The 26,130-nt window shown below is 41.0% G+C and overlaps 1 long non-coding RNA gene across 3 annotated transcripts in view; it reads left to right on the forward strand.

Annotated features, from left to right (window-relative positions):
• Positions 1-21,629, forward strand: part of LOC147032380 (uncharacterized) — a 35,594-nt gene extending 13,965 nt beyond the window's left edge. The window contains exons 4-5 of one of the 3 annotated variants that reach the window (XR_015055140.1): positions 4,041-4,100; positions 20,331-21,629. This is a non-coding gene — a long non-coding RNA (uncharacterized LOC147032380). Of the gene's footprint in view, positions 1-2,732; positions 3,741-4,040; positions 4,101-20,330 lie in introns of those variants that run through there. The other 2 variants (XR_015055142.1, XR_015055143.1) reach the window with 2 other exon arrangements.
• The last annotated feature ends 4,501 nt before the right edge of the window (positions 21,630-26,130 follow it).

A 26,130-nucleotide genomic window follows, 5' to 3' on the forward strand; every position in this document is an offset into this window, starting at 1 on the left:
CCTTAAACTTTAAAACCGGTCTTCACTGCGAATGCAGCAATGAAAAATAAAATGAATTCATTCACATAATGACTTCATCCACAAAACAGTTACAGCTTAATGCAGAACATCCCTGGAGACCGCAAAATTCAATCACCCGTGAAATATACACTGCATAAAACCCGCTATTTTCCCTGCTTGGATGTGCACCTCACAAAACCTCTAAAAATACACACATAGATCTTGCAGATGCTATGGATAAGCAGTCCCTCTGGGGGACAGGGCATGAGGTCCGGCAGTGAATGCATTAAATCATATAGCTCATTGAAGCTGGTTAATTTTGGCACGTTCCTAAAAAATTTTGTTCACTCAATATAATTCTCCAAACAGTCGAAAAAGGTAAGTTTAATGCTTTGGAAATTTCACATTTTCTTGTGCATGTATGGAAGAAAGTACGTAGCCTTGCTTGCTTAAAGTAAATAGGTATATCGGCTTCGTTATAAGACTCGTTATTTCTTTACATTATCAGATTTCATGACAGATTTCAACACTTCTTTTATCCGGACGATATCCGATCCGCAAAACCGAAATAAAATTTTGATCCATACATTGGGACCGTACTCTGTGTAGAGCATTGTTGCCACCTAAGCAGTCTCCTTGGCTATTGGGCACAATCCTGGATGGGTCACCACTCCGACACAGTATACTAGCATGCCGGCACTCATTTTGCTGACCTCAGAAGAATAACAGGCCGAGATAACACCACCTCGTATTAATCGACCTCGGAAGGATGACAGGTCAAGTTAACCCCACCTGGTATTGACTCAACAGCCGGGTGGGGGTTTGAACTCAGGACCCTAGGATCCCAAGCCCACCACCCTAACCATTAAGCCAACACCAGGCATAATATTTCCATGATGTACTTTAATTAGTCCATGAGAGTACATCGTGGAAAATTGTATCAACTAATGTATGAAATCACTCCAAGCTCGTGATTTGAAAACTTATGGTACTTACAAAAGCAATGTATACAGCACTCCAAAGCTATGATGAACAGTCATTCGATAATATGAGCAAGTAAAGTGCAAACACCAACTTCATCGTGAAGAAATCGTTGCAGCCTGTTTCAAGTCAAGATATGGTTGAGCAGGTCAAAAAACATGGCGGCTTCAGACCCCAGCGTGGTTACCCAGGAAACGCCTTAAGACCCCAGACAGCAAGGTGGCCGTGAATTTCCTGATGAAGGATATAATTAACTAAGGTCGTTAATTATCTTCATAAGGGGTGTTTTAATTAACCGAAGCACCAAATTTTCACTCTTGCACTTCACTGGAGCTTTCTTCGTATGCATACAAAGTTTCAGGCTGCTAGGTTTTATGGTTTTGGAGTGATGGAGGAGACACACTGAAACGCTGACACACATTGCCTTTTATTAGTATAGATGTACTGGGAAGATGGCCATGAGTAAATTGTAAAAACTAAATTGAGAAAATGAATAGGAGCAGAGGAAGAGAGTGGAGAGAAGGGAGGGTGTGCGAAGAGCAGCGAAAAAAGGGAAAGCATGTTGAGACTGGGTGGAGTAATGATTGCATGTTGAGACTGGGTGGAGTGTCTGCCCAAATCTGGGTGGTCGGTAGCTAACATCCCAGCCGGGTTGCACCAAAGACTTTAAAAATGGTGCGTGCCATTTCCTTGCTTGACGCTCAACATTTTGAAAGGATAAAAGCACAAGTAAACAACCAACCACAGGTTAGCATCCATGGGGTGAGAAAGTCAGCGCCATTGTTGTGACCTCGCTGTTACCCAGAATGTCCTAGTAAGTGACCGCATTTCCGCTAAGCTTGGTGTGTGGTGTGTGTGTGAGACAGCTCTGCTACCAGTCTGAGGTCCTGGAAAATAAAATTTGGATCAGAGAAACAGTGTAAGGAAGGGGGAGGAAAGAAACATATGAGGCGCCGCGAGGAGTGATGTAAGCAACATTTTTTTAATCATATGATGATGATAGGCTCGGATGATAGGGGAAAGGTTAAAATAGTGCTATATGGCATGAACTCCAAAATGGCCGATGTGGCCCTTACATCACTCCTCCTCGTGGCGCCTCATATATGATCTGTGTGAGAAGAGGGGTAAGGGTCAGAATTCTGTTTTGCATACATCATAAACAGATGCTCCTTTGCTGAGTTTCATGAGAGATAAATTGGGCGTGTGCCGACTGCTGGTTTGTCTTCATGCTCGGTTTGGATTGATGTCGAGTTTGAGCTATCCTTTGTGCTGATATCAGGAATAGGCGTATCTTCGATTATAAATTATTCTTCTGAGACTCTGTTAGTTCGGCCAACTGATTATTTATAATTTTTTTTTGAACAAGTCTCCTCAGTTATCTATACAGGGTGTAAGGAAATCTTAGTATTATAAATTGAATATTGAAAAAGCTCCACAAACCATAGCTAAGCAACACTTACTTTACATTCCATTTTTTGGAAGTTACTGTGGAAGTTCTTCACGGTTGTTTTGTTCTGATGACTTTATAGAGTTGTCATTGGTCTCTCACATCTTATTATTAGTGATTAATTGTTTCATAAAATTCTATGTTTAGTTTTTTTAAACTTTGTAAAGCTTGTTTTTGTAATGTCTGTCAAACCCAAATCAAGTGGTATACAGAGATATTGTCTTTTATTTCCATAATTTTGTCATTTCATTTTTGATGTTCAGGCACTTTATTGTTCCAGTATTCTCTTCTCTTGGGCTGGCAGGATAGCCTGGAGTATGGGTGCTCGGCTCTGAGCTGGCTGGCCTGGGTTCGAATCTCGACAAACCATCATCCTGTTGTTTCGCATGCAGAGCAAGCCATCAATGTGTCCACTGTCCCTCAGATGGTCCATCCATCCATTGGGACCATACTCTGTGCAGAGCATTGATGCTTATTAAGCAGTCTCCTTGGCTATTGGGTACAATCCTGGACGGGTCACGACTCCGACACAGGATAATAAGAAGCTGGCACTCATTTTTCCGAGCTCGGAAGGATGACAGCAGAGTCAACCCCACCTGGTATTAATTCAACAGCCGAGGGGGATTTTAACTGAGGATTTTCAGATCCCAAGCCCACCACCCTCACCATTAATCCAATACCAGGCATTCTCAGATGGTGATGGACGTTAAACTGGGCGTCCTGTCTGTTAGCATTCGTTTGTGAATGTTAAATATCCCACGGTGCTCTTTGTGAAGAGTAGATGAGCCATCACCAGCACTCTGGCGATATTCCGAATCCCTGCCTGGACTCTGGGTAGCAAGTGGTGTGATGTTCTTTTAGGCTCTTTCACACTGGGTTATTGGAAGCTTCTTGTCATCTGCATATTATCTCCAAGTGTGGTCGTCGTCAGATCAGCAGCTTCTGCACTATAAATAAATTGACCAGGCGATTCACACGTTTCATCTGAATGCCTTCTTTGGATATGAAAGTCAACGAATACTCTGTACTCTGTTCAAACCAAATTTTTTTCAGATGAGTTAATAAATGACTGTGAATGTCATGTCTTCATGGGTGAATGTGTTCAACATTGCCAGTTCACACCCAGAGGGTAAGGTAGCTCGCTGCTGATTACAGTTATCTTCTGTGTAATTTTAGATTATCTCCTTGGCACGGTCCTTCATTACTTTGTATAAGTTATGAATGAATTACAAACAACTATATCCCTTGTTCACCTGAAACTATCCTTTGATATTGTGGGAATTAGATACGATTTATCTTTTGGAAATCTTCAATATTAAAATAGGAAATTGAGCAAGTGAAACTCGTTTTTTCTCTCCTGTCCGATCTGTGACCTCCCCATCATGTAACGATGGGGCGACAAGTGAGCATTTTTTGCTTTCCCAGTGCAGAAGATACGAATCATCAGTGAATTATTTCTAAATTTCAATGTTTTTTTATCTCAGCATGTCACATCGATTTGTCTTTAAAAAAAAATGGTTGCAGTAATATAAACAAAGGGGGCATGGGGTCTTTATGTGATTTGGGATGGATAAACTCTCTGCTTTGTGTGTGTATGTTTTTTCAAAAACAGAAAACATGGACACATCTTGGACGAGAGTGTACCATTTGTTGAACTTCTTGAACGGCACAGGTACCTTTACGTATGCATTTTCAAGTCAAGTAAGTGAAGCTAAAGGTCGGTTGGATATGCCATGAGCTTGTCGGAATTTGTGGATCCCACAGAACTGCATTTGTGGCAATTCGCAAAAAGGCCCCTGCTGTTTTTGGGAATGTGCTTTCAATGTTCCTTAGCTGCTAATTAGCACACACAAATTTGATCCAAACAGTTGGTGCAAGTGCACGGTGCAGATTACGATGAGGTGAACCGAAACAGCGTGATGCTTTCGGCTTTACTTCAATTCTTTTAGCATCCCTCCAGTCCTTCCACGTTATAATTCATTTCCTGCTCGCAACCTTCATATGATACCCCATCGCAAATACATTGAACATTATTTTCACCCAACGCACACGAAGCATAAGGTCAAGAACTTTAAAACACTGGAGCTCTTTTAGGAGCAGACCATGGAAAAAGATGGATGGCTTCGTTTGACAATCCTTCTGAGATGATATGGTGAGAATTGGTTCACTTCTGTCTGTCTGTCCACAAATGTCAGTTTATGATTGAGGAAAGAACCTATTTTCAATTAGATGTTATATTTTGAATGCAACACATGAATCGGAAAACGAACCTGTCGTTTATCAGTACTTTACCTCAAAATGTGTCCCGATTGTGCATGCGCAGAGAGGAGCAAGATAATTTTTTCCAGAAGGTGAAGGAGGTTATGTTTTCACCTCTTTATCTGTCTGTCTGTTTGTTTGTTAATTGCCGGAATCCTTCGGATTTCGACAATTATGTTAGTCGGTTGTGTGTGTCATTCTGTGTGTCTGTCTGTCTGTTTGTTTGTGTGTTTGTTTACCCTGTAGCAGTCACACCATTTCAGCGATCAAGACCAAACTGGGTACAGACGTCGGCCATGGTCCAACTTAGACACTTGTCATTTTTTGTGAATATACGTAGGTCAAACGTCAAGGTCAAGGTCACCGAAAAACCGAAATTCTTATTTTCGCAATAACGTCCGCTGAAATGATCGTATAGACTTCAAACTAAATCTTCCAATTCTGCATCCAACCATATGTCTCATTGGAGTGTCATAACCAGCACCCTTCTTGGCGGTCCGGGGTCGAATGTCAGGGGGGTCGGGTCAAAACTTTAAAATTGCGATAAAAACGCCATTTCAAATCTGATTGACTTCCAAGTTATGATCATGACCAAACTTGCTACCCAGCACTATTGACTGATAAGAACCAAATTGATTTCCAGGTTTTTGTTTTTTCAGAGATCATGGAGATATGACAGTTATTCTGGCAATTCCTTGCTCAATGAGCAATTTCACTTGTTTATTTGTTTGTCTACAGGATATGTCAAAACGTTGTAGACGGATTCACATGAAACTTGGTAGACAGGTTGGGTGTGTGACAAGGATGAACTGATTCAATTGTGGTGAAGATCCCAATCCGGATCCAGATCTGATAATTTTTTCAGTGATTCTTCACCATTTAGAAATAGGGCCAAAAACGATATAGTACTGTATAGCATGATATTTCAAAAACGTAACGTGCCCGATATATTCTCATGGATCAGGCATTAGGCCAAAAAAAAAAAAATGTTGCATTGGCGTAACGGGTCACTGAAAAATAGGGTAGGTCGGTCGGGATCTTTTTTTTTATTTTTTTTCCTAATAAATCCCTCCCAAAATCTCCCCCGGCTCGAGTACCACCCTTTTTGTCGGCGGGTTCTGTCCGAAACACTTCCGGGTTTTTGCGATCGCGATCGCAATCAACAAGATACTTGAAAACGATAGCAAAACAACAAAAATAGCAATAAAATAGGGTCGGCAAAATTTTTCGATAGCAAAAAAACAACAAAAAAACGTAGGGTCGGCGGAATTTTTAGGGTCGGGCGGGTTACGCCAATGCAACATTTTTTTTTTTTGGCCTTACATGGCAGAGATATGTGCTCCACTGAGTGCCCTTCAAGTTTTACTGTCTGCCTGTCAGGCAGTCAAACAAAATTGAAAATCATTCCAAACAGGAAACCCACTATTTTGAGGACGTCAAAAAGGGCACAAGCAACAGGCACGAAGAACTCATGTAATGTGTTAAATAAGGTGGTGTAAACGACACTGGGTGAAACGGCAGTAAACTTCCCCCCAAAAAAACCTCTAAAACCTTTCTACGACATCAAAAATCTTTATTTAATTGTAATTGAATTATACACTTGAACACTGAAGAACACAAATTGCCTTTTAGCACATTCAAAACCCTTTCATTCAGATCAGGTCAGGTATGGGAGCATGCACAGGAGCAGCGTGTCGCTGCTTCCACTTTCCGCCGGTACTCCAGGGCCTCCATCTGGCCATCCCCCAGGTAGATGCCTGGCCCATCCCCATCTCTTTGAGATGCTGATCAACCTGCTGCAACCATGAGGAACATGGTCAGCCCATTGGCCAACCCCACTCACAAGGCTCCCTTATGAGATAATCTGGTGAACAGGATCAGCGTCAGGAAAATGAACCACATGTCCATACAGCTGCAGCTGATGCTCACGGACTATGCAGGTAACAAATCTCATTTGAGTCTCTCTCGGCAACCGCTCGTTGGACACAATGTCCAACCAGCGATAGCCAAGGATTCTCAGAAGAGACCTGCTATCTTGTCTGTACCTGTTTGTGGTGAGGATGTTGAGGTCTGTTATCTTGAGGTCTACCTGGTAGCAAAGGAATTAATTCTCTGTCTCAGATCCCTGGTCAGAGTTCAAGTCTCACATCATAGAGCAAGAATGGAAGCATCGAGGACCTGAAGATTCGGACTTTCTTCCTCCTGCACAGGTACCGGCAGCGCCACACTCCATGATCGAGTGAATCCATGACTCTCCAGGCCGACCCAGATGTCTCTTCACCTCTGGCTCACATCCATCAGAGACATGAATATCACTGCCAAGGAAAGTTAATCTCTCTGTGACCTCAACATCCTCACCACAAACAGGTACAGACAAGATAGCAGCATCCAAGATGTCATTGAAAGCCTGGATCTTGGTTTTGACCCAGAAAACCCATAATCCCAGTGGCTCTGAATCCTCATTCAGCACCTCGAGGGCCCACAAAAGGATCTCCAGAGTCTCCGCAAAGATGACTGCATCATCTGCCAAATCAAGGTCAGATATCTTGACATTCCTAAACAATGCACAGCAGCTTAATCTCTTTGACATCCTCCACAGAATCCAGTCCATTCAAGCGCTGAGAAGTGTGGGGCCCAGTGCACACCCCTGACGAACTCCAGTAACAAGTGGAAATAAGTGGGAGATGGTATCACCACATCTCATTGCGTTCTCAGTTCCAGAGTATACTTCAGACATCAGATTGATCAGTCTTGGTGGCACCCCACGAAGATCAAGAATCTTCCAGAGGGCATCCCGATTCACTGAATCAAATGCTTTGCAGAGATCAACATAGGCTGCAAGCAGCCCCTGCCAAAACCCTCGTCTGCATTCAGTGAGGACTCGAATGGCAAGGATATGGTAAATCTTGACCTCTTTGGTATAATGCCTGGCTGCTCTGGGTGCAGGTGCTCAAGTAGTTGTTGACAAACCCGATCAAGAATTATCCAAGCAAAGACCATGCCTGGCACTGAGAGTCTTGGCGATCGCCATTCCCTTTCCAGAGAGGGACAACAAGGCCCCTAATCCATTGGGTTGGGATGATGCCTGTGTTGCAGGCAGAGCACAGGACTGCAAGCAATGACATGAGTTCAGCATTTTCACTAGCCTTGAGAAGTTCAGCATGGATGCCACAAATCCCAGAAGCTTTACCCATTTCAACCAGTTCACCACAGCCTGTGTTTCCACAAACGAAGGTGGGCCACAGTTGATTGGAGGGTCAGCAACAGGAATAGTAACACCCCTGACATCCAAATCAACAGCTGGTGGATCAGCCTGGTACAGTCGCTCAAAGTAACCGGCGCAGCGGGCCTTCACTTCAGACTCCTCTGTCAAGAGCCCTCCACGCTCCGCTTGAACTGCATTCCAACAAGAGATTGACTTGGAGGAATGCAATGCGTGAATTCCCCTGAAAACAGGATGAGAATCATCTGACCACAGGTGATTCTCTACACCCTCACAGATTCCTCACACATAGGCCTCCTTGTCCACCCTCGGTGCACGTACAGTTTTACGCCTCAACTCCCAGAACAGCTCAGCTCTGCGTTAAGCCTGGCCCTGCGACTCTGGTCAATCGTATCCAGTGTCCCTTGAGAGACAAAATTCTTCTTTGCCCAACCATGAGTTCCAAGACATCTGGCAACATCAACGATGGTGGTCTTGAAGGCACACCACAACTCTTCAGGATTCCACCAAACCACTCCCACCCCCCAAATCCCCACTCAGCCTATTCGCAAACTCCTCAGCTACCCTCTCATTCTTAAGCTTGCCAACATCCAGCCTCGGCTGGGATGGGACCATCTCCCAGATTTAAGCTGCAACTTCAGAGTTGCTACTACAAGCCTGTGTTCGGTATTGAGGAGCTGAGCACTCTGGTGGACCCTGCAGCTCTGGATCATTCTCCAGCGACCATCAATGAACATACGGCCAATCTCCTTTGCCACACCACCAGCGTTGGAATACCAAATCCAGCGATGAGTCTGTGGCCCTGAAACCATGAACCAGCCACCCTAAATCCATGCCTTCTTGCAAAGTGAAGGAACTTAGTGCTATTCTGGTTCACAGTTCCAGAGCTATGGGACCAACACGTGTTCGCATAACCATCCCGATCAGTTACAGTCGATGCAATGAAATCTCCAAAGACTAGAAGAGTATCTTGCCTGGGACACTGATTCAACCACAGACTTGAGCATGGCATAGAATGCGTCCTTCAAGGTGAGATGGCTCGCCTCAGTCGGGGCAAAAACAGAGACCAGAGAAACGACACCCAAGGAGTGACAAATCCTTAGTCTCATAATACGGTTGTTGACCGGTGTTACCTCAATTACCATTGGAATCAGTTTATTGGACACCACTACAGCAATTCCTTGGGAATGGTAACCATCAGAGCGACCAGACCAATTGTAGGTGTAACCACCTGCCATGATGTTGCCACTATCCGGTCTCCGAACCTCAGAGAGGGCTGCAATACCGATGTCCAAATGCTTGAGCTCTGATGATAACAGACAGATGATCATCCTTTCTTCAGGATAGGACATTCTAGGCACCCCACCCCCCGAAGTGACCGCCTCAGCTTAACCCAACGAGACCGCCATTTGGTGGACGACACCTCAGCACCGCCCTGACACATACTACTGCAATCAAATTTGCCACTTTTTAAATTTTTTTACATCATGCCGACCAATAAAATTTGACACTCGTACACCCCGCCCATGTCCTTCATTCTCAAGACAGCGCTCCTGCACGGTGTAAGGTGTTCTATTAATTCTCTAGTCCGTGTCTGTTTCCAACACCTCCAAACGATTCCAACATGTGACAGTTTCCATTGTCATATGAGGGTTTGCTTGTACGTTTTGACAATTAATTTTCATTACCAATGTTGAGAGACGTCATCTAACCACTGTAGGAAAGAAGATGAAGTGATGTTTTATGTGTGAGCTCTTCTTCAAACCAATTAAGTTGAGCCTGAACAAGAAAGATATGTTTGGAAAAAAACATCCAATATTAACCTTTGTTTAGGGCAGTACTTTATCAAGTTTCTGTTAAACAGCTTTAAGCTGCCTAGTACCTACAGTGAAAGGTTTTTTTTATTTTATTTTATTTTATTTTTTTGTATACCTTGGTCGAGGCTCGTATGAGAGCTAACACACAACTCACAGCAAGGGGTCATGAGACAAGAGGGGTGGGAATGGAAGGGACAAAATAGTGGGGAACAGACACATTAGGTGAACTGTGGAAGGGAGAGGGATGGGGATGGGACGGGGAACATGGCGCAGAGAAGATGGACATTACAGGGACTTTCAGGAAGGAAAGCAGGGGAATTGAAGGTAGTGGGCTTGGGTGGATTATTGGGGGTAGAAAAGATCGAGGATTTGGATGGGGGAAGATAAGAGGTGGTGGTGAACAGCTGTTTTGAAAGCCTGGAGGGAAGAATGGGAAAGAATAGAGTGAGGAAGTTTATTCCAAAGGCGGGAAAAAAGAGGAATGAAAGAGTGAAGATGAGCAGTGATTCGTGATTTTGGTAGTTTTACCAGAATGGGGTTGTTGGCGGACCTTGAGCGCTCTGTGGAAATGTGGTGGGGACAAATTGCAGAGAGAGCAGGGCGGGCAAGGCTGGAAAGGAGTCGGTAGAAGACAGAAAGACCACCGACCAACCTGCGGTGATTGAGTGAGAGGCCCAAAGACTCAGCTTCATTGCGGGAGATGCCGATGATCTTAAATGCCTTGGTTTCGACAGCGTGAAGCCGAGAAAGGTGGGAGGCAGGAGCACCAGCCCAGAGGGGAGAGCAGTACTCCATCAGGCTACGGACAAAAGCTTTGTAAGTGGTCAGGAGCTCAAGAGGGCCGAGGAAGGACTTTGCACGACGGAGGATTCCCAGTCGGCGACTGGCTTTTGAGGCGAGGTTGGAAATGTGACTTTCCCAGGAAAGGTCATGGCAGATAGTGAGACCCAGAAGCTTGAAAGAAAAGACTTCTTCCAGAGGATTGTTGAGAAAGTGGATGGGGGGGTTTTCTAAACGGTCCTTTCGAAGAGACATAGTGAGAGTGTGAGATTTGTCTGGATTGAAAGACATGTTCCACGTGTTGGACCAGTTTGTGATTTTATCCAGATCTGCAGTGAGCGAAGAAGCTGCTGCTTGCCGGTCTGAGGGATGACAGATGGTACGGCAGAGGGTGGAGTCGTCAGCAAAGAGAAATAGAGGATTTTCCAGAGAGTCGGAGAGATCATTGATGAAAACCAGAAAAAGAACAGGGCCCAGAACGCTACCTTGAGGAACTCCAGCCTGCACAGGAAGAGGGGATGAAAGAACTCCATTTAGGGCCACACATTGACTGCGACAGGAGAGGAAGTCTGCGAGCCATGAGTGGAGATGGCCTTGAATGCCATGGGAAGAGAGTTTGGTGAGTAGTGCAGGGTGCCAGACTGTGTCAAAAGCACGTGATATGTCCAGGGATACGGCTCGGATTTCCTGTCTGGCATTGAGGACCTCCATCCATTGATGGGAGAGCAGAAACAGCATATCCAGGGTGGAGTTTTTTTGAAATCTCAGCACTCAAAATTCTCTTCTGCAGTGTTGATAACTTTGTTGTTACTGTTTAAGACGCATCTAAAGAACTTAAATTGCTTCCATTTCAAAATAGGAATAGCCGGAGGCACTAAGTCTAGCGAATAGGGGTGAGGTTACCAGTTTAAAGTCGTATTTGAGCCATCCAGGTATCAGGAGATGACCCTCTCCAATAGATTTGCCATCGCCCTTTACATGTTTGAGTCATCCTTCAGGGGAGATGCTAACCTCATTGTCCTATCAGCGACCCTTCCTTGCAAGCGGATGTTAAAGAACCTATCGTACCTTTCTAGATTCGTTCCCTAACCTGCAGAGGGAAACTGCATCAGTGATACAACCATGCCTCAGTAGTGATGGTGATACACCCGTGCCTCAGCAGACCAAATTAATGATTCCCAGTCGAACATACATTCATGAATGATAAGTAAAAGAAACAAGGTCTAGCTAGTATGTACCGTTTTCAAGATCTGGTGGAGCACCTCTCCATCTGACACTTCTCAACGTCGTAATAACAAGGAATAACTGGAGAGTTCATTGAACACCTCACTCCACACAGTCTTGAGAAAAAGGAAATGGGAAGGGTCTTTTCAATTCCTGCTTTGAGTTTCCAAGTACGATCGATATTGGCTTTGTTCATGAAAATTGAATAGCAGGTGTGATGGCAGCCATATGAAGCTGATGGGTCAAACAGAACAATCCAGAGCTGAACATTCTGCCAATTCTCTGAGAAACTGCTGATTTTGGAACGATCTTTGAGAAAAAGATGCACTGAACAAACAGATATTTTGTACTAAGTGTGGTTGCATTGCTGGGCGCTGCTATTTTGCCTGCATCTCGCTGTTCCTCCACTGTCAGAACATTGCAAATTTGATTGGTCAAGACGGCCTCACATTCTGCTCAAGTACTGCTAAACTGGAGGTTTTTGGAAGTGCAATCAAGGTGATATGTGTTCCACAGTGTTCAAATATATATTGTGGAATTGAAATAAAATAACAGTTTTAAAGGCTGTAGAAAAAAAATCAATTTAATTGGAAGTTCACTGCAGATGACGCAATGTCTTTTACATCACCTTATTTAACACGCTAAATTAGTTATTCACGTTTGTTGTTTGTGTCCTTTTATGATGTCCTTGAAAACAATGAGTTTTCTTTTTGGAATGATTTTTAATTTTGGTTGACAGACAGACTAAAACAATTACCTTACTCCGATGTGCGCATGCATGTTTGGGGCAAGGTTCCATACAATTTGCCAAATTCAGAATCAAAGTACACCTAAACTGTAGGTTGGTGTTCCGATTCATGTTCGGATTTGTGTTCTAAAGTGTCAAAATATATAATTCAATTGAAATCAAGTATTTCCTTGATCATGTAATGACTGACAAACAGCGTGAACAAATTGTTTTGCACTACGCGCTCGGGGTAACAAAGGATTCTGATGTAGGAGGAGGTCATTTGGTTCATCCTGCCTGTGCTACACCAACACCAGATTGAATAAATCAATCTGTAATAGAGTCATGCTCTGAACATCTCATTATGAGGAGCAAGTGGCCAAAATATGAAGTTAATCCCAACAAAATCTTCACAATGTGCCAGCTCTTGAGTTTCCAATTATACAGGAATGAAGTCTTCTCCTCAACTGGGATAAGTCCTATATGTGATTTTCTTCTTCTTGTGTATGGCAGCTTGGCTGCTGGGTCGCTGTCATTTTGTTGGGGCACAACTATGCCACTGATGCTGTGCCCCTAAACCAGTACACTGGTACTCATTTCATGGATCTCAAAAGTATGATAGGCTGAGTCAACCCCACCTGGTGTTATTTCAGCAGCCAACAAGGCTCGAACTCAGAACCCTAAGATCCCAAGCCAGCCACCCTAACCACTCTAAAATCCCAAGCCAGCCACCCTAACCACTCTAAGATCCCAAGCCAGCCACCCTAACCACTCTAAGATCCCAAGCCAGCCACCCTAACCACTCTAAGATCCCAAGCCAGCCACCCTAACCACTCTAAGATCCCAAGCCAGCCACCATAACCACTCTAAGATCCAAAGCCAGCCACCCTAACCACTCTAAGATCCCAAGCCAGCCACCCTAACCACGAAGCCAACACCAGGCTTTCTGTGAGCTACACTCTGCTTCCTCAGCATGTTGCATTACTCATCAATTCTCTGCACAGTCAGCTCATGTACTTCAGCACCAAAGTGTGTCTCAGAACATCTATAACCACGAGCTTAGTAGCCTATTCGGATCAGTTTTCCATCAGGCAGTAAAGCTTTGGAATGCGTTTGGAATGGAAGCTTTTTCCAGTGTTTACAGCACTGAAAGAGACAGATACCTTCTTCAATTTGAATTCGAGATTTATTGTGTTTGCCCTGTCTAGTCCCTCATGAGCAATATGGCGACCTATTTTTGGAGACACCTTTGTGCGAAACATTTGCTCATCGTGTTTTCTAAATATGGTTATATGCAAAATGTTCAACATACCAGCAATGTAACAAGTTGGAAAAGTCCTGTTATTCAAAACAATGTTGTCGTGCCATTTTCATCACACAATTATGTCGTGGAGTTTTGGGGCACCTACTCCGAAGATCATATTTCACCCTTTTCCCTGTTAAAAAAATAAATAAATGAAATCTTTGCCACCATTTACACATATATGTGGACTGTTGAAAAGGTTATATGAACGAGACACTCACAATAATCAAAGAAATGCCAACGTTTATATTTATTTTTCAACAAATATATATATAGATGTTATATTTCTTACCAACTATAATTGGGATGAAAGGATGATTTAGATTTTGGAGGAACTTTCTAGCCTGGGTTCGAATCTCGATGCAGCTATAAACTGTCATCCTGATGGTTCAAATGCATGGCGATTCATCAATATGTGTGCCGTCCATCGGAAAGACGTTAAGCTGGAGGACCTGTCTGCCAGAAGTGGTTTTTGATGGACATTAAAGATCGCATGGTGTCTTTCATGAAGTGGAGACGAGTTATTGTCGTCACCCTGAACAAATAACCAATTCCTGCCACTTTCAGTTTATTATGCTGTGATGGAGAGAAATCTGTCCAGGATTGGTTCGAGCCTTGAAACGTTTCTCTACTTGTTGTGACGAGCACCGAAGCTATGTCAAGAGTATGGACCTCCATTGTTATTAACTATGTGTACTTGTACTAGTAATAAGCATCCACATCCATCCTTTCTTCTTCCCTCAGTTTTTCACCTTCATTTGCTTTTAAATTAGTTTTCTCCGCAACCACTTGAGTGATTGACATGAATCTTTCCACATCGGAGCACCGACCCATGGGTAATTTCTTTTTTAAACAAAACTACATGATTTGATGGAAAATGTGCTCTGTGTTCCCAAAAGTCCCTTTTCTGTCGGCATGGGTTGCAGGGTGTTTCACGTATCATGAATAAATGGCCTCAACCTCACTTCGCTCGGCTTCGTCCGAATAATGAAAATAAAAGTTGTAGGTTGATTATTCCACTGCTAACATTTACACTTTAGAGGATGAAAACAATTGGTGCACCTCTTCACTGTTGCATAAAAAGAGGCGTCTTCAACCCAAGTAACCATAACCATATCAGTTTTTATTTCCTACAATCATGCTCTTCTTTGTAAAATGGTTTTTTTAAGTGTCATTTTCAAATTTGCCAATTTTTGATATGAAACTAACAAGTAAGATGGTTGGGTTAGGAAGCATTAATGGGGGTAATCAAGATCATGGGTCAGAATTGGTGATGACAAGAGAGGGCGGTGCATTGCTTGCTTGAAACCCTGGAGGAAAGAATGAAACAGAACAGCTTCTGAAAAGTGGTTCCACAGACGTGAGAAGAAACGTTAAAAAAAGAGTTGAAGTGTGCATTCAGCCTTGATTTTGGAAGTTTAATTAGGATGGGATTACTTGAAGAATGCATGCATCCTGGAGTTGATATGGATGGTCACAGGACATAGAGAGCAGAGGGAGCAATATCGGAGGATGGGCGGTAGAAAAAAACGAGACCACAAACCTGCTTGTGATGCGAGAGCGAAGGACCTTGGGCTTTGGCCTCATAACAAGAGAGTCCAATAATTTGGAGAACTTTAGATTCCACAGAATCCAGGAGAGACAGATGTGATGTTGGAGTGCCAGCCCATAGCAAAGAGCACTATTCCATTGAGCTGTGGACAAAGGCCTTGTCAACTGAGAGTAGCTCTGATATTCCAAGGAAAGACTTGGATTGATAGAGGTTGCCCGACCTCAGGTTGGCTTTGGAGGCTAGCTAAGGAAAGGTATGGACCTCCATTGTTGTTGGCCCAGAAAAGGTGGCGAGGCCTTGAAGTTCAAGAGACTAAACCTCCACCAGTGGATGATGAAGTAAATAAATAGGTGGGTTAATTTGGAAAATATTGTAACAGTACTGGGTCTCTCTAAGGGGTGACCCAAGACGGCCTGAGAGAAACTCATAAGACATCACCAGAGATAAACTTCTCAGAGGCCGAGCAGAGGCATTTCACTTGCACACACTGTAAGCCTCGTGGTGCGGTTAAGAATTAAATAGTTGGGCCTCTACGCCAAAGCTCGGCACGTGTTCGGTTTAATGTTAGTTTAGCAATGTCGGAGGGTGAATCTGCAGATCAAAACCACAGCAAAGGTGATAAAGAAATACTGTAATTCAGTAAATAGTAATTTGGGAGGATGGCACAGTAATTACCCATGAAAGGGAAAACAGCAGAGAAACCGACGCATGCTTATCAGCTCATTACAGATGGACTCAAAGCCTATCCTTGAACTAAGTTCTTGTCGATGTAGACTCATATGAGGAACACAAGACAAATGCAAGAGGAGACAGATGGGAAGTTGAAGTTGCAAAGGGCTTTCCTTGAGGCACCCGGAGGACACAGCGTGGCATGCCGATTAGCTTGCAGGCGAGTGCCCCCCTGCGGTTCACATTGTGGCTGGAGTCGCTTGTATTGTGGCTGGGGTCGACCCATGACTGGCACATACCCTCGACACTGGAACTCCAACTCCACCTGCACTGTGACTGAAAGCCTGGGAATGACTGCTGGACTCTCGCGGAAGCTGAACTCAATTTTGGACCGGGTCTCTTACAAGGGGACTGAACGCTGCAACAAACTACATCCGACTCTTCGACTGCAGCAGCACCTCTGTGCATTGCTTTTATATCCTTAATTTAGGCTGTGACGTCATCTGCTCCATGAGCTGACCCTCACTCTTGGCCCCAACATGTGGCTCCACCATGCTGCTTCAGTGTGCCAGAGGTTGCAGATGCGATTTCACCATATTCTCACAGCTGCGTGAGAGATTGCAAATACATTTCCACTGTGTTGGTTTTGCAGCCATGTAGGAGGTGAGAAAACACAACAGGGAAGGATTAAGAACACTAAATACAGAGGCAAATGGCGTGGGGGGGGGGGGGAGAGACAGACATAGGGGCTGCTGTGATAGGGAGCTCTCTATATACTCGATCCTGACAATCACGAAACAAGATGCTACAAAATGCCTTTTGCTAATATTCATAATGAAATATAACTAACCAATTAATCCATTCATTAACCCCTCAGTCATTTTCGTAACAATACACTGTATTGGAAAATCAAATTGTTTACGTGTGTCGGACTATTGTAAGTATCTCATTTCTTAGACATTTTTAATTTCCCTCATTCATTTTATAATGCAACGATTTTTCTTGAGTTCTTGAACATTCGCCATCACTCGAAGGCCGCCCGGATGTCCCGATACATTGTCCTCAAATTCCTCCATTTTCGGCAACCTGCCATCTTTTTCTCTCCTCATTCTAACTGCCGCACATCATCATGATGATGATGATACTTACTCCCTTACCCTTCCTTTTTTAACTGTATATGTAGGTTGATGTGGCAGTACTATCTTTTACAAGCTGCTTTTAAATGCCCATCCCAAACTGCCCTGAGGCATTTATAAGTCAACCACAACGTATAGACCGGCAACACCTGCAGACCGTAAATGCAGGCCAAGCAGATTGGCTGCCTCCTCCTGAAGGCAGGGATGCAATCAGAATTATTTTTTTCACCTAGGGAAGGGAGGTGATTACCTATCACATTACCTATCTATCACACATTACCTATCAGGTAGCAGAAAATAAATATGGGTCAATGTTTTTTTTTTCAGTGTTCCTCTCTTCTTGTTCCGTGACCTGGCTGATGTTGATCACGGAATCACAGCAAACCTTGCACATTATTTTTTACAACGTTTTTTTTAATTTCCAGACGAGGTGCAGCAGGAATTTGTTTGAGAGATTGAGCAAGTCACTTCACTGAGTGAAAAGTACAAAAAAATAAAACAAAAGAGCATTGCAGGAGGAAGAGGAATACCCTTATTTCTGACCCCATGCACTTGTAGTGAGTGACTAACTCAAAGGAAGTTACAGTTACAGCCCAGTTAAGAAGTTATTGTGTGGAGGAGAGAGAAATATTCACCGTTGGATTGGACAACAATAGATTTGTTATGTAAAAACATCAAAATATGTACACTTATAAATTTGACTTTGGTGGGGGGGGGGGAGGAGGGAGACTTCCTCCCCTTTGTTGAACCGATGCTTTAAGCTCATTAATTCATTCATCCTTACTGACAATCCTATAGTGACAAAGTAATTATCATGAGATAAGCTAAGGTTCATTCAGAAGTCTTGTTACTGCCTCTTTCAGCTGGATTTAACCAGGTAACCACTGAGTTTCCAGCCCCACGTCTTCACCATTAGGCCACCGTACCCACTTTTCTTCCATGGACATCTCTTCCGTAACTTTTCTCAATTTATCTGCACCCTTAATACATATTATAAAGATGAAAATGCTGGAGCTATGCCACTGCTGAATCTGATGAGAAAACCATCAAGAATATTTATTCTTTGAGGAAAAGGCAACATTGTCGATCTCATCAAGTTGATGTATCATAACTGAAAATAATTGGTGGCTTCATCAGATGAAGTGGGGGTCGAGAAAGGATTATTTTTCCAACAAAAATACAACAAATCATCCGTTTCAATCATTAAAAAGTAAATCCCAGATGATAACGGCTTTTCGGACTCGCAGACTTCACCTTCAGCACTTTGTCTCAAATGGACTTTCAAAGGGATTGTCATTACATCGACATGATGAATATTGAGCTATCCACTGGAGTTGAAATCAGATACGATTACATGTTGGAACTGACTTGCCGATAGAATCGATGTATGATGCTTAAATTGTAAAATAGCACAAAAAATAGCAGTTATGAAAAGTCTTTCTTGTATGAAAGCTTGCCTTGAAGTGTGTGTGTGTGTGTGTGTGTGTGTGTGTGTGTGTGTGTGTGTGTGTGCGTGTGTGTGTGTGTGTGTGTGTGTGTGTGTGTGTGTGTGTGTGTGTGTGTGTGTGTGTGTGTGTGCGTGCGTGCGTGCGTGCGCGCGTGTTTCTCAGAATTGTTTTGTGACAGGAAACAGTAAAATGCTGACGATACCACATGAGTGTCATCACGATTTGTTCTATGCCTGTGCGAAAGACATAGCCAAGGTGGTCAGGGAGTGCTCGATTGGCTTCTCGCAGTGTCCCTGGGCCAGTCACACTCTTGGCTATTCATCTTGCCGGGTGGCCACCGGCAGGGTCACATTATGGCCATCCAGATGAATGTCAGGCAAGAAGGCATCAAATTCCTATGCCAGTATTTCACTTGTATAATAACATGGCATTTCACTTATACATCTCATAATATAATATAACAGGGTTGGGGACAGAAAGAAAGACAGACAGACAGACAGACAGACAGACAGATATGCTGTTCATATGATGGTAAGACAAACATTTGTCATGTCATTTTTGCAACGGTGAACTTTGTTACTTTGGTTCTGGTCATAAGTCATTCACCATCTGAATTATTTTGCTTCTTTGATATAATAGATCATTTATTATGAAATTGACGCACGTAGTCATTGAACTGGTGCATCTGCCAGAGGCACGTTCTTGTGACCTTTAATTTGCCTTTTCAATTGCTGTGTATCATCAGTTGAAAAATATGTCCCACTCCATAACAAATCAAACAAGACAGTGTTTACGAGCAGTGCCTCACGGGGGTATATAGATTACAGTCGATCTTAGAATGTTCTCACTCTTCCAGGAGTCTCAACTTTGTATACAAAAAAAAAGGATATTTATCTTGGGATGAAGAAGTGCATGAAGCTGAGTGAGGTGATTTGCAAGTTGAAAGACACTTTTTGTTCTAAAGAAACTGCCAGGATGGTGATATTCACATGGACCGTATGAGAGGGTGGATAAGAGTATTTAACATTGTGCTCCCTAAATGACACCTCTTCATTGACACTTTAATACAGCATGCTGGGAAAGAAGGGAATGTGGAAATGAGAAATGTTAAAGTACATTTGTTCAAAATAATAAGAACACGATATTGTTTGTTTTACCTCTATCTCTGCCAAGTTAATATGAAAGTGTGGATGCTGCATGGCACTTCCAACACTTCATCTTTAATCCTGACCTCCAAGGGCCTGATTACATGGAGTTCTACAATTCATTGCATTCATAGCAAATACAATAAGGCATATTTTGACTTTAGAAGAGCAAATAAGCAACCACTAATGCATACTTGGGCTGTGAGGATGGCCTAGAGGTACGCACACTTCCCTGTTGGCTGTCTAGCTTGGGTTTGAATCCCGACCCAGCTGTAAATTGTCATCCCGGTGTTTCACAGGCAGGGTGATTCATAAATGTGTGCGCTGTCTCTCAGATGTATGTTAAACTCGGTGCCCCATCTGCCGGTATTAGTTGGTGGACATTAAAGATCACATGGTGTCCTTTGTGAAGAGTAGGTGAGCTATCGATGGCACCCAAAACAAACGACAAATTCCTGCTCTAAGTACTCTGAGGAAGGGAAACCACCCATTATAACCCTTGCCAAGAAACTGCTTTGACAGCACCGACACTCTGTAACAGAGAATGGTACATCAGAATCAGAAATGCATACCTAAAAGACAGCTATTGAAACTATGGAATCTTATTTGCTCACTCTAGGTTTCGCTGGATGTGTATGAAGGCAAGCACTGCCCATAAGATGGAGGATCATGGAGCACAGCCTGTTTGGTGATGAAATCCACCATTTTTATTTTTCATGTCTGCTTTCATCTTTCACTCATCAGCGGTAATCATCATTGTCGGATCGATAAGCTGATTTTTTTTTGATTTTTTTGAATAAAAACGGAACAAACCAAGGTAATCTGATCGCATGACATTACCCAGCCTATTGGTGACATTTACAGATGAAGTAAGCAAGTGAAATGGCTAAGCTGAGAAAATAAATTGAGGAAAGGAGGAGGGGGATTCGGGGAGAGAAGGATAGGTCGGTAAGAAAAGGAGGAGGTTGGGAGGAGGTCGCCTTAGTCAAAGCAGAGGAGAAAAGGGTAGGGATATATGACATAAGTGATAGGGAAGGACAGAGGGGAGGCAAAAACTTGCCAAATTTGCTGATGTAATATGGAGATAGCCCCTGACTTTAGCAGCTTGTACCAATAGTGGCGTAATAGCAGATCCATCACAGCAAAAACACTGGTCTTGCTTTTCCCAGTTTGTGGTTTTCCTTTCAAAATGTCGAGAATATGCAGGTTAATCTCTTGACTTGCCATCCTAATTTTTGGAGACCATGATGATATTTATGCCTGGTGTTAGCTTAATGGTTAGGATGGTGTGTTTGGGATCCAAGGGCCCTGAGTTCAGATCCTGCATCCTGTTGAATTAATACCAGGTGGGGTTGACTCTGCCTGTCATCCCTCCGAGGTCGGCAAAATGAGTAACAGCTTACTGGGATGATTGAGCCATTTGAGTATCCTGCGTCGGAGTGGCAACTCATCCAGGATTGTGCCCAAGAGCCCAGGAGACTGCTTTGGCAGCACCAACACTCTGGACGAGAGTATGGTCCCAATGGATGGATGGGTGCACTGTTTGTAATGTTTATCTGCAAACAGACAATGACATTTATTTCCAGGAATAAAAAAATGCTTGATGCATGTAAGGCATGTTGATCCAATTTTATAAACTACTTGCAGATTTACCTGTCGTTGCACGGGAAGAGGAATGTGAATAAGTAACATTGTAGCAGAAGGAAATTTGGAAATTGTAATACCCTCTGCCACCATCACAAGGTGGCACTACACGGTACACATTTACATGGAGCCCTCCCTCCCCCCCCCCCCGCCTCACATCTCCACGTGAAGCCTTGGCCACATATCCGATGTTACCCCCTCCCCACGCAAAGTTGTATTTGTACCCCGAGTTTGGAGTTTGTAACTTAAAAGATGTGGCCGTGCATAGAATACAGAGAGGGAGATAGAGAGAGAGAGAGAGAGAGAGAGAGAGAGAGAGAGAGAGAGAGAGAGAGAGAGAGAGAGAGAGAGAGAGAGAGAGAGAGAGAGAGAGAGAGAGAGATATATATATATATATATATATATATATATATATATATATATATATATATATATATATATATATATATATATACATACATATTTGCCTTTTTGTAAGAATAGATCAATGTTTCTCAACCTTTTTTGTCCCATGCTCCACTTTGATTTTCAAAAAAATCGTACGCCGCACCATGATTGGAGACACTACAGTATATTGGGTCGCCGAAATAGGTGACCCTTATTGTCAGTAATTCTGTCTGTTTGTTTGGATGTTTGTTCGTTTGTCATCAGCATAATTGGTAGTAAATGTGGGCGGATTTTGACCAAACGCGGGTGGGAGTTACATCTTATGACCTCGTGCTTTGGAAATTGTGATGGTTGCTTGGGACGCTTTGGTCCCCTAGCAACAACTGAAAAACATTCAAAATCGGTACCATTCACGCGAAATCAATTCCGAAAGACATTATCCCACGTAGGGTTATGAAATTTGGCACGAATGATCTACAGGTGATGCTCTATCAAATATGTTCCGGTTTTTGTGATATATGGAATACTTTACCCGCAGCGCCCCCTACAAATGGGGTATGCCCAAAAATTGGCGACAATTGAAGGCCACCTTGCGACCAGGTGAGTGCATCGATCCGAATGAAACTTTGCAGGTTCATGGTACTCAATGAGTACTACAACTTTGCCTCAGGACATATTGACGGATTTCGCTTAGGTCAGGGGTCAAAGGTCAATTAGTGCAAAAATCGATAATATGCGAGAGCTGGAGGTGCCTTCGCGCCAAATGCTACTCCTCCTAGGGTTATGGTCGGATGGTCATGAAAATTCACACTAATCGTCTGGAATACATTGTGCACAAACGATTGAGCCGGATTTTCGATTTAGATCTTTGTTCACCCACAGCACCCCCTCGAACTTTGGGGATTTCCGATTTCAAACCGCATTTTCGGTACTTTTCATTCAAATGGATACCGAGTAGTTATCAGTAGATGGAACTGGATGAGATTTGATATGCATAATCTTAAGGTGATTCCCTATCCGCTATATGACATCCATTTTGCTCTGCATCTTATAGTTTCCATGCCTGGCGACCCATCGCCGCCTACCGGCTTGTACTACATATGTATTCAAAAGACTTTGTTAATACTTTATTGCAAATTTTATTCAATTGCTAGTCACTTCAATGGGAGCCCGGCCCTTGACGCTGGCTGCGGATTTGTTTGATTTGAGGAACCAATTTTGTCAGTTTCAGCCTTAAATCACCACGTTTCGTGATTTCCAGTCGATTTCTCTTCGCTTTCTCTCTCTCTTTCTCTCGAAAGCGATCATATATTAATTCATTAATTATGAATCCTCATGCTCCACCAAAATATTGCCATGCCCCACCGGTGGGGCGTGCGCCCCACCTTGAGAAACACTGGTATAGATGATGAATTCACTGTTGGATTGGACAAGTCCAATTCCGCAATATCATACCAAATCGTACTGCTTTTTAAACACCCATCCAACATTTACACAACAAACAAGCAAGCTGAAAACCTGTAAACCAACACTTTACCCAGAAAATAGCAAGTGATTGTCATGTGAAGTTGCAAAAAAACACGAACTGGTAATTAATGAACAAAACGTTGGAGAGAAATTCAAGAGAATCTGCGTTTATTGATTTTAGAACATGGTCTTCACTGAATGTGTGGGTTGGCTAACAGGTGCATAAATAATATTGTCGGGTTTAGTTTGAGTGTTACATTTTAAAATGATGATAAAGACAGGTTTTCATGGTGATCGATGACAGCTCCTCAGGGGTGTTCGTGCCAGCTTGGAAAAAGCACTTTTGGAAGATAAAATAGTGTTTTTGGCTAAAGGTTCAATAAATTAGATCATGAGTTGTCGAGCTAAGCCAATTGATTCTTAACTTTTGTGGTTGGAAAGGTCATGTTGATATGAGGTATCAGTCCAGGCTAAGAGAACAAATGAGGCGGGAAGAGTTAGGAAAACAAGCTTTGGATGTCAAGGCAGTTGAAGCACTCAGCCTTGCTTCAAACTTGTCCGCCATGAAGCCACCACAAGGTGAGTGGACATTCAAAAAGGAGGAACACACACCGGAGACAGACTTGACTTAAAGATAAAAGCAAACTGTGTTTTAAGCTCAGGGGATTGAGTTAAGCTGTAAACTGAGGATTGATCTGCTATTAAAGGCACCTGAATAGGGAAGGAAAGCTTTGGACAAATGGATGCAGAGGAAGAAAACAAAGCTGTAAAAGTACTGAATTATCTCGAGTTTACAGAAAGATGGCATCAGCCTTTTTAATCGATCATATATATTTATGTGTAACTATATATATAACTATATATATATAACTATATATATATATATATATATATAACTATATATATATATATATATATATATATATATATATATATATATATATATATATATATATATATATATATATATATATATATATATATATATATATATATATATAACTATATATATATATATATATATATATATATATATATATATATATAACTATATATATATATAACTATATATATATATATATATATATATATATATATATATATATATATATATATATATATATATATATATATATATATATATATATATATATATATATATATATATATATATATATATATATATATATATATATATATATATATATATATATATATATATATATATATATATATATATATATATATATATATATATATATATATATATATATATATATATATATATATATATATATATATATATATATATATATATATATATATATATATATATATATATATATATATATATATATATATATATATATATATATATATATATATATATATATATATATATATATATATATATATATATATATATATATATATATATATATATATATATATATATATATATATATATATATATATATATATATATATATATATATATATATATATATATATATATATATATATATATATATATATATATATATATATATATATATATATATATATATATATATATATATATATATATATATAACTATATATATATATATATATATAACTATATATATATATATATATATATAACTATATATAACTATATATATATATATATATATATATATATATATATATATATATATATATATAACTATATATAACTATATATATATATATATATATATATATATATATATATATATATATATATAAAACTATATATAACTATATATATATATATATATATATATATATATATATATATATATATATATATATATATATATATATATATATATATATATATAACGATATATATATAACGATATATATATATATATATATATATATATATATATATATATATATATATATATATATATATATATATATATATATATATATATATATATATATATATATGTGTGTGTGTGTGTGTGTGTGTGTGTGTGTGTGTGGAAATATAAATATGTATTTATGTATAAATATATATGTATAAATATTAAATATATATGTATTTATGGATAAATATATATTTATGTATAAATAAATATGTATTGATGGATAATATATATATATATATATATATATATATATATATATATATATATATATATATATATATATATATATATTATCTCGCCGTTTCTCGACGACCGCGGGTCCGATCTCATTGAAACTTGCCAAGAATATTGCTGGGGACCCACGGATGTGCCTTTTCGAGGTTTGATGTCGATCAGACAAGCGGTTCCCAAGTTACGGCCATTTTATTGCTTTTTTAGTGTTGAAAAGGTGTATATATGGCAGCTGAAGATGTTGTTCCACCTTCTCGCCTTATCATGCCATTTTTTCCCCAAATTATTAATAACCAGACGACCACCGGTCCGATCGGATTGAAACTTGCCAGGAATATTGCCGGGGCCCCGCGGATGTGCCTTTTCAAGGTTTGATATCAATCAGACGAGCGGTTCCCAAGTTACGGCCATGTATCTGTGAACCAATGACAGGACAAGGTGCTATGACATACAGAATGACGTGACAATTAATGTTTATTTAAATTTTTTTTTTTGAAGGATTGACGTCACAATTTTTCTTCATTTAGTGTGATGTCACAATCGACACTGGGGACCTGGGTATGTGCCTTTTCAAAGTTTGATATCGTTCTTCCTCATCCATTTCAGCTGTTTCCCAAGTGTCTCCCAAGGTTTGAAAGCTGTTCTTTCCCAAGGTTTGAATTAATTAATTAATCCCAAGGTTTGATTATTATTTAATTATTAAGTTATTTAATTATTTACTCCCAAGGTTTGATTATTTATTATTCAAATTATTAATTAATCCTAAGGTTTGGATTTTCCCGAGGGAAA

The sequence above is a fragment of the Eptatretus burgeri genome, chromosome 2 (assembly GCF_056783735.1).
Source record: "Eptatretus burgeri isolate ZD-2024b chromosome 2, Ebu_testis_v1, whole genome shotgun sequence".
NCBI classification, from domain to species: Eukaryota; Metazoa; Chordata; class Myxini; order Myxiniformes; family Myxinidae; genus Eptatretus; species Eptatretus burgeri.